The following is a 7830-nucleotide window of genomic DNA, read 5'->3' as shown; positions in this document are numbered from 1 at the left end:
TGAATTTGGAGCTTATTGGAGTTTGATAGCTTAATTAATATCCCCCAAATAGTTCAGTGGCATATTTGTACCTTTTCCCTATACATTAAATTTTATTATTCTAAACATATAAAATAAGCATTATGAACCTATTATATAGTGAATGAAAATACATATGATGTACATTCAAATTAGTGTTTATGTATATTAAGGTTTATGTTTATGAATATATATATATATATATATATAGGGTCATGTTCAGGTGTGGCCGCGCCCTTACGTGCGGCCGTGCGGTTTACACCACTCAATTTTAAGAAATGCACCACTCAATGTTACGAAATACACCACTCAATACATTGAGTGGTGTGTTTCTTATTTAAGAAACACACCACTCAATTGAGTGGTGTGTTTCTTAAATAAGAAACACACCACTCAATGTATTGAGTGGTGTATTTCGTAACATTGAGTGGTGCATTTCTTAAAATTGAGTGGTGTAAACCGCACGGCCGCACGTAAGGGCGCGACCACATTTGAATAAAATTCTATATATATATATATATATATATTTATATATAGTTGTAAGGAAAATGGTACTTCGTACTTTTTGTTATCCATATTTTTTAAAAAAACATTTTTTATCTTTTAATTATATAGAAAAATACTACATATACACCCAAAAAAGTTAGAAAACTAGGACTTTGCCTCTAAAGCAATCAGGCAATAATAAAATGACAAATAGACCAAAAATTTCTACCATGAAGCAGAAGGGGTATGCAGCATGTTTTATCAGATAAATGTGGACAATAACCATACAAAAATAAAAACGTTCTAAAAATTTATTTTGATATTATGATTTATTGTATAGTTAAATATATTAATTTAAGTATCACAATATTCCTAAGTACTAAAATTCAAAAATAATTTCAACAAAATATTTAAATTTTGTAAAATCTGTTTAAAAACCATGAGCATGACAAGAACATTTAAGTCATGCAAATTATATATATATATATATATATATATATATATATATAGATTCCTCAGCTGTACAGGGCTATATTCTAGACTATGAACCCGCTCTTTTCTTCTTCTTCTTCTTTTTTTTTTTTTTTTTTTTGGAGTACTACTGACTCAAGTTCATGGGGAGATAAAATAAGTCACTCTAGTTTTCAAAGTCAACATCAAATTGTACATTTTTACGTACAAAGAGTTCAATTCAAATCCAAATCCCTAGTTTTTGTGGTAGCAATCAAATCCCCACCTTGCAAATTATTAGTGGCAAATTGCATATTGGACCGAGGTTCATAAAAATAATATTTTAGCTTTATAAAAATTAGGTTCATAAATACAATATGCATGTTCATAAAATACAATATTTTAGAAAAGACAACAGTTAAAAACCGTTGTCTATTTGAGTGTTGTTGAAGCCGGTGTTGTTGTAGGTCCCGAGTAAAGACAACGGTTTTTAACCGTTGTCTATTTTAGAAAAGACAACGGTTAAAAACCGTTGTCTATTTGAGTGTTGTTGAAGCCGGTGTTGTTGTAGGTCCCGAGCAAAGACAACGGGTCAAGTGTGCTTAAAGACAACACACCGACAACAACGGTTAAATACAACGGTTCGGTAAAAACCGTTGTCTTTAATAAAAGTGTTGCGTCAAAGACAACGGTTTTTTCCTAAATTGTTGTCTTTTACACAAAACACAACACTTTAGTCAAAAACTGTTGTCGTTTCAATGTTGTCTATGTGTATTTTTCTTATAGTGCTTGTAGTAGTGATTTCATGAACTTATAATAGTAACTTTATAAATTCACAGTGATGACTTTATAAACCTATAGTCTTGTAGTAATTTTATGATTCTATAGTAGTCACTTTATGTATATGTAGATTCGTTAACTAAATTGGAAAAAAAAAATAATATGAGCACCATTTAAGAATCTCAATAAAAGCTTTCTAATGGTACATTTGTGTACATTAATTTTATTTGTAAAAAAAAAATTAGAAATGACTTAGGTTAATATAAGTTAGGGAAAAGTGTCAATTTGGCCCCCTAAGTCGGATGGATAGTGCAATTAGGTTCCCTAAGTGAAAAAAGCTCCATTCAAGTCCCTTAAACCTGTAAAATTGTTCAATTAAATCCAAATTGACTTGTTTATCATGTCAAATTCGTGAGGTGCTAACACGTGTCTTTTTTTTATTTTATTTTTCAAAACAAATATTTTTATTTATTATGAATAAAAATAAATAATATTAAATTTAATAATAATAATAATAAACAAAACAAAAACAGCCCGGCTGCCAAGGAAGAAGAGAAACCAGTTTACCATCTTCTTCTTCGTCTCGCATCCTCGCCGCACGTCCGCCGGAGGGAGAGAGAGAGGGAGCTGCACCTTGCAATCGCCGCCGCTGCCAGTCCGACGCTGGAGGAGGAACCAGTTCTCGCCGCCTGCTACTCCGTCAACCTCACCGCCAGAGATGAACAAGATCAACCATCGCTCAAGCTCCGTCGTTCACGCCTGCTGCATCTTAGTTCGCCGGCGAGGGAGAGGGACGATTGTGGTGGTGGCTACGGCTGTGTTCGCCGGCGTCGGACTGGTAGGGTGCAGCTCCTTCTCTCTCTCTCTCCCTCCGGCGAACGTGCAGCGAGAATGCGAGACGAAGAAGAAGAAGATGGTAAACTGGTTTCTCATCTTCTTCCATGGCTCATGGCTATTTTTTTTAATTTAATATTATTTATTATTTATTTATAATAAATAATAGTTTTAATAAATAAAAATATTTGTTTTGAAAAATAAAATAAAAAAGGAACACGTGTCAACACCTCACGAATTTTACCTGATAAACAAGTCAACTTGGACTTAATTGAACTATTTTACCGGTTTACGGGGCTTGAATGGAGTTTTTTGCACTTAGGGGGCCTAATTGCACTATCCACCGGACTTAGGGGGCCAATTTGACACTTTTTCCTATAAGTTATAACATATGGAATTGGCATTATAATGTAGATTCTGTATATATATATAATTGTGACAAAAGTTGGCATCAAGCAGCGCATCTGGTGTAGTGGTATCATATTACCCTCCCACGGTACTGACCAGTGTTCGATTCCCTGGATGCGCAAACTAATTTTAAAGATTTTATCTATAGGCATACTCTACCTGTTTTTTCCAAGGTACAATATATAGCTGTCTTGCTGGATTCTAATGCCACTACATGTAAAAATGAGTTGTGTATTGGCATCGTGATTTAGACAATGCAACCTAATTAATTATAGGGATAGTCGGATAGAAATGTACACACAGATTGTAGAGTATTCAAGCACACTGATTTTTTTTTAATAACCTAAGTTTTTTTACTTCACCATAATATATTATGTACCCAGTGAATTTAACCTTTTTTTTTTTAATACTACTAACTCTATTACAACCTCCACTGAGGCTCGAACCCACCATCTCCCGTATAAAGGGAAGGGTTTGATGCCACTGTACCACAAGGTCCTTGGCCAGTGAATTTAACCTAAGCTCAGGAGGAGGTAACACAAGGAGTCCAACCCAAACTCAAACTTTCAATGTTCATGAAAAATAAAAAAACTGAACCTCATTTAAATGCTAAAAACAAGTTTTAAATTAGATTTCTCATTCACGGGACAAATATCATAGGGCCCACACTGGTTTTCTCCTCTGCCTCTTAAAATGGTGTCTATTTGCTAAAAGGTTTTATCACATAGTGTGAAATGTATAGATTCTTTATCCATTGGAAAACTTAGAAAGGAGAGAAATAGAAGGGCGGGGAATGTATATGAATACTATGCAAGTACGCAGTCAGTATATATTAATCATTATTAATAACTTTTTATTTAAAATATGGTCTTCAAGTTTTAAGTGATCAAATGTGACCAAAACTCTTTAATTTTTGTTCAATTTGTCAATTTGAATTAGTTCTTTAATTACTTTTTTATTTAAAATATGATCCTTCAACTTTTAAGTGAACAAATGTGACCAAAACTCTTTAATTTTTGTTCAAGTTGTCAATTTGAATTAGTTCTTTGATTGTTATATTACTTAGTTACGTTCCATTAGACGGATGCACCAAATTTACAACTTTATTAACAAATATAAGTTGAGATGCCATATTTGCTCACTTGACAATTAAGAAATCACATTCAAAAACGAAAAATAATTAAGGAAATAAAAAGTGTGATCTTTTTCTTAATTAATTATTGAATACTTATGAATTAGCATTTAATACTTATGAATTAGCATTTAATAATGACAACCCAGTCGACTTGGTAATCACAAAGTTTTAACTCGTTTAAGGAACTGTCTATTGGCTAATTTTTTTTTGTTTTAGTCAATCAGTTATATGCAACCTAGGTTGGTTACCTCCTTGTAGTCCATTTCTAATTAGGATTACAATGCAAGATTCACCTATAACACACTCTTCGTGCATAGTGGCGGGCTGCAAGCTTAGCTTCTCATAAATCAAAGCATTTAACCTTATTAAGGATTAGTTTATAAACTTGAAAAATGATTTTAGAAAGTTTGAATTTGTCAGTGTTTGACTATGAGCAAAAAATGACGTCAACGGATAATATTCATTAAAATAAAAGGAAAAATGAATCATTTTTGGCAAAAAATGTCTTCCAAGATTTTTACACGAAAGATATTTTTTTAATTTCTATCACACACTAAGTTCTCTATATCTCTCTTCCTCTAAGTAATGACAAATAGGCGGGTTGGCCCACAATCTATCTAGTTATTATTATTTGAACTAAATTGGACTAGTCGAGTTAAAATATAAGCATGTTCGATATGAGCACGCAAAACAATAAAAATCATTGTCTGACCTGATCCATAGCTCAAAAGTAGGGATGAGAATGAGTTAGGGATAGTCCAAACATCGTGGGTGGTCTAAACTGAATGTGGATGCAGCCTTAAGGCTTAAGGCTTCACAAATGACCATTGCATCTGCTTCTTTTGGTGTGTATAGACCATTAATTATTCCAAGGAGTACATTTTGCTGCCATGAAGTATCCATGTTCATCCCATACCACCAACCAAATCCCGGCCCATCTTACAACTGTTCGTATTAACTGCATGCCTTGTCAACATTCTTTTTCAACCAACCTGATTGGGGTTTAATCCAATTCGCAGTAAAAAGGTTGTTGTGTGTTGTAAAGCTCTTCCAGGTTGATGGTTTTTTTCCAATCCCTAAGGTATATTTTAGCACCTTTCACAATATTCCCAACAGACGTAGAATGGTTTCTGAAAAATACACACACCTAGCTAGGGGGATTTTTGAATCTCCACATACACGACCATCCTTTGATATCAATGGTGGGCAACTCCCTTGATAATGCTTTGTAACAATTTTTAAAAGAGAATTTTCCATTGTCCTCCTTGAATTGCCCCATATTAGCTTATAATTTCTTCTATGTTTAGCAACAGGCTATAATATAATGCTCAAAATAAGATTGGAGTCCCTAGCTATGATTAAGCATGAACCCCATTGTAATCTGACATGTGTCATATGAGTTAGTTGTTCCATCTGAATTTTAAAATGCTCAATTCTCAATTGGAAGTTCCTTGTAAATTTTTTCCCACATTCACAAACTGCTTTACTGCACAAATCCACATGGGAAACCACATTGAGCCCCTTAGATAAATTATATTCTAGCTCTGATCCTGGCAACAATCTCTTTGCATTAGGGTTTTTTAATCCAAATATTTTCAAATTTAAACCCTCAGGTCTTTGACCTCTAGGTTACGGAACGACCAAAGAACAATGAGAAGGTGGTCGCTGCACGACGCAATAATAGATGAAGCATTCGCTTCCCCAGCACGAATAAATCAGACATTGTACTAACATTAAATGCGGTCTAGTTTTTCTTCAACGTAACCTAGTCCCTAGTTTCCCTTGACTGTACCTTTTCCCAAGTGTACTCGATCATATCCCTCAAATGGTAAATATCGAAGACTGTTGCATGCGCTACATTTCACTACTTTCCAAAAATCTTTAATTAGCCATTGAGGATGAGGATGCCCAGCCATGGCCCATCCTCCATCTATGATACGGTTGATATGATGTCAACCTCATGAAAGAGCAAGGAATAAGTTAGGCCTTGCTTCTTAATTTCACCATTAGGCCTTTTCCTTGCTAGTATATATCCAGATCGATGCAATATTGTCTACCTTTCAGAACATTGAACTTGATTACTTTCTCCATTATCAGTCACCCAACTTAAAGTCCTCAACTTGCTAGTCTTCTTTATGTCGTCTTCAGCAATGTCAGACCACCTTCCAAACTCTTGCTCAAATAAAGAGAGGGAGGCACATGCTAGCTTGTTCAAGGGGGTAGGGGTGGGAACTTTCTCAATTTCGAATATATTTGATCATTTTAAGTCCTACTCGGCTTGTTGGAGTCTTTTAAATTTAGGATTCAAGACTTAGACAATATTTTAATTGTTGATCACTAGGTTGCACCAATTTGAATAATAGATTTTTTATATAGTTTAACGGGTAACAGATTTTTTGATATATAGTAACTAGGACATGGATGAACAGTGAAGTGAAGAAATGGGAGGAAGAAGATAATCAGCAGATGAGAGATGAAGAACAAACTGAAGTTTTATTTTCTGTGTTGAATATACTGTACAGATAAAGTATTTATACAATGAGAGTAACAAAGTTTGTTGTAAAAATCTACAGGTCTAACATAATGTATTAAACTTGAAACAGAATAACTGCTAAGATATTTTGCAGAACTTCGTTGAGCAGATTATCCCTTTGCATGCTCTGCACGCGAGCTTTTATCTGCTTTCTTTGATATGCCCCCGCAAGTTGGAGCATACACATTGTGAATACCCAACATGGAAATGAAAGAGAGAAATGAGTCAGGAGGATGAGGTTTGGTAAAAACATCAGCTAGTTGTTGCCGGTAGGAACATAAAGTAGTTTAAGGCGTCCTTTTTGTAGCTTCTCCCTAACTAGGTGACAATCAAGCTCAATGTGCTTTGTATGCTCATGAAACACCAAATTTTTAGCAATGGCAATGACGGACTTACTGTCAAAGAAAAAAACTAGAGGAAAAATCTATTGACTTTGTAGAGTCCTTATGGTTGTTAATTTTGCTACTGGACTGAAAGTTCCAACGTAGTCTAGTCCGGGGATTTGAGTATACCCTTTGGCTACTAATCTTTCCTTGTAGCGTCCAATGCTACCATCTGAATTGTGTTTCACTTTGTATACCCATTTGCACCCTACTGGTTTCTTGGATGGAGGTAGATCCATGAACTCCCATGTATGGTTAGCCTTAAGAGTTGCAAGTTCAGTGTCCATTGCCTTTTCTCAACAAGGGTGTATAACAGCTTCTTGGTATGATTATAGAACCTACTGATGAAACATTCACACAGAAGACTTTGTGAATTTGAGATAGACTAGAATAAGATAGAACATTTGAGAGAATATGTGGAGTGAATGTTTTATGATGTGAAGAACAAGCATAATCTTCAAGGTATGTTGGCTTAGCTCTTTGTCTAGATGATCTTCTGATTTGAGGAGGTGTAGAATGAGCATTAGGTTGGTTAGTACTGCAATCTTGAGAGGAACTAATGTTCATTACAGAGTCAGTACTGTAGTCCTGTTGGAAGGCTATATTGTTTGGTTCAAGAGATGATAGGGTTTGATTTGGATCTATGGTGTGGGTGCTATCTTGGAAAGGAGAGGTTGTAGGGAGGATAAGGCATTCTAAAGTGATAGAAGACCTTGAAGACTCATGGTAGAGGAAAATATGTTCATGAAAAATGACATCTCTAGACATGAAAACATGACCAGTAACTAAGTCACATATTTTGT

The 7830-nt window shown here is 34.7% G+C and overlaps 1 non-coding gene across 1 annotated transcript; it reads left to right on the top strand.

The window, feature by feature from the left end:
- The first annotated feature begins 3026 nt into the window (after positions 1-3026).
- TRNAG-CCC lies at positions 3027-3097 on the top strand. The gene has a single exon. It is a non-coding gene; the product is annotated as a tRNA-Gly (tRNA).
- Positions 3098-7830: the final 4733 nt, after the last annotated feature.

This window comes from Ipomoea triloba, chromosome 12 (assembly GCF_003576645.1).
Source record: "Ipomoea triloba cultivar NCNSP0323 chromosome 12, ASM357664v1".
Classification (NCBI taxonomy): domain Eukaryota; kingdom Viridiplantae; phylum Streptophyta; class Magnoliopsida; order Solanales; family Convolvulaceae; genus Ipomoea; species Ipomoea triloba.
The sequence above is the reverse complement of the archived record's forward strand: the minus strand, read 5'-3'. Positions and strand labels throughout refer to the sequence as shown.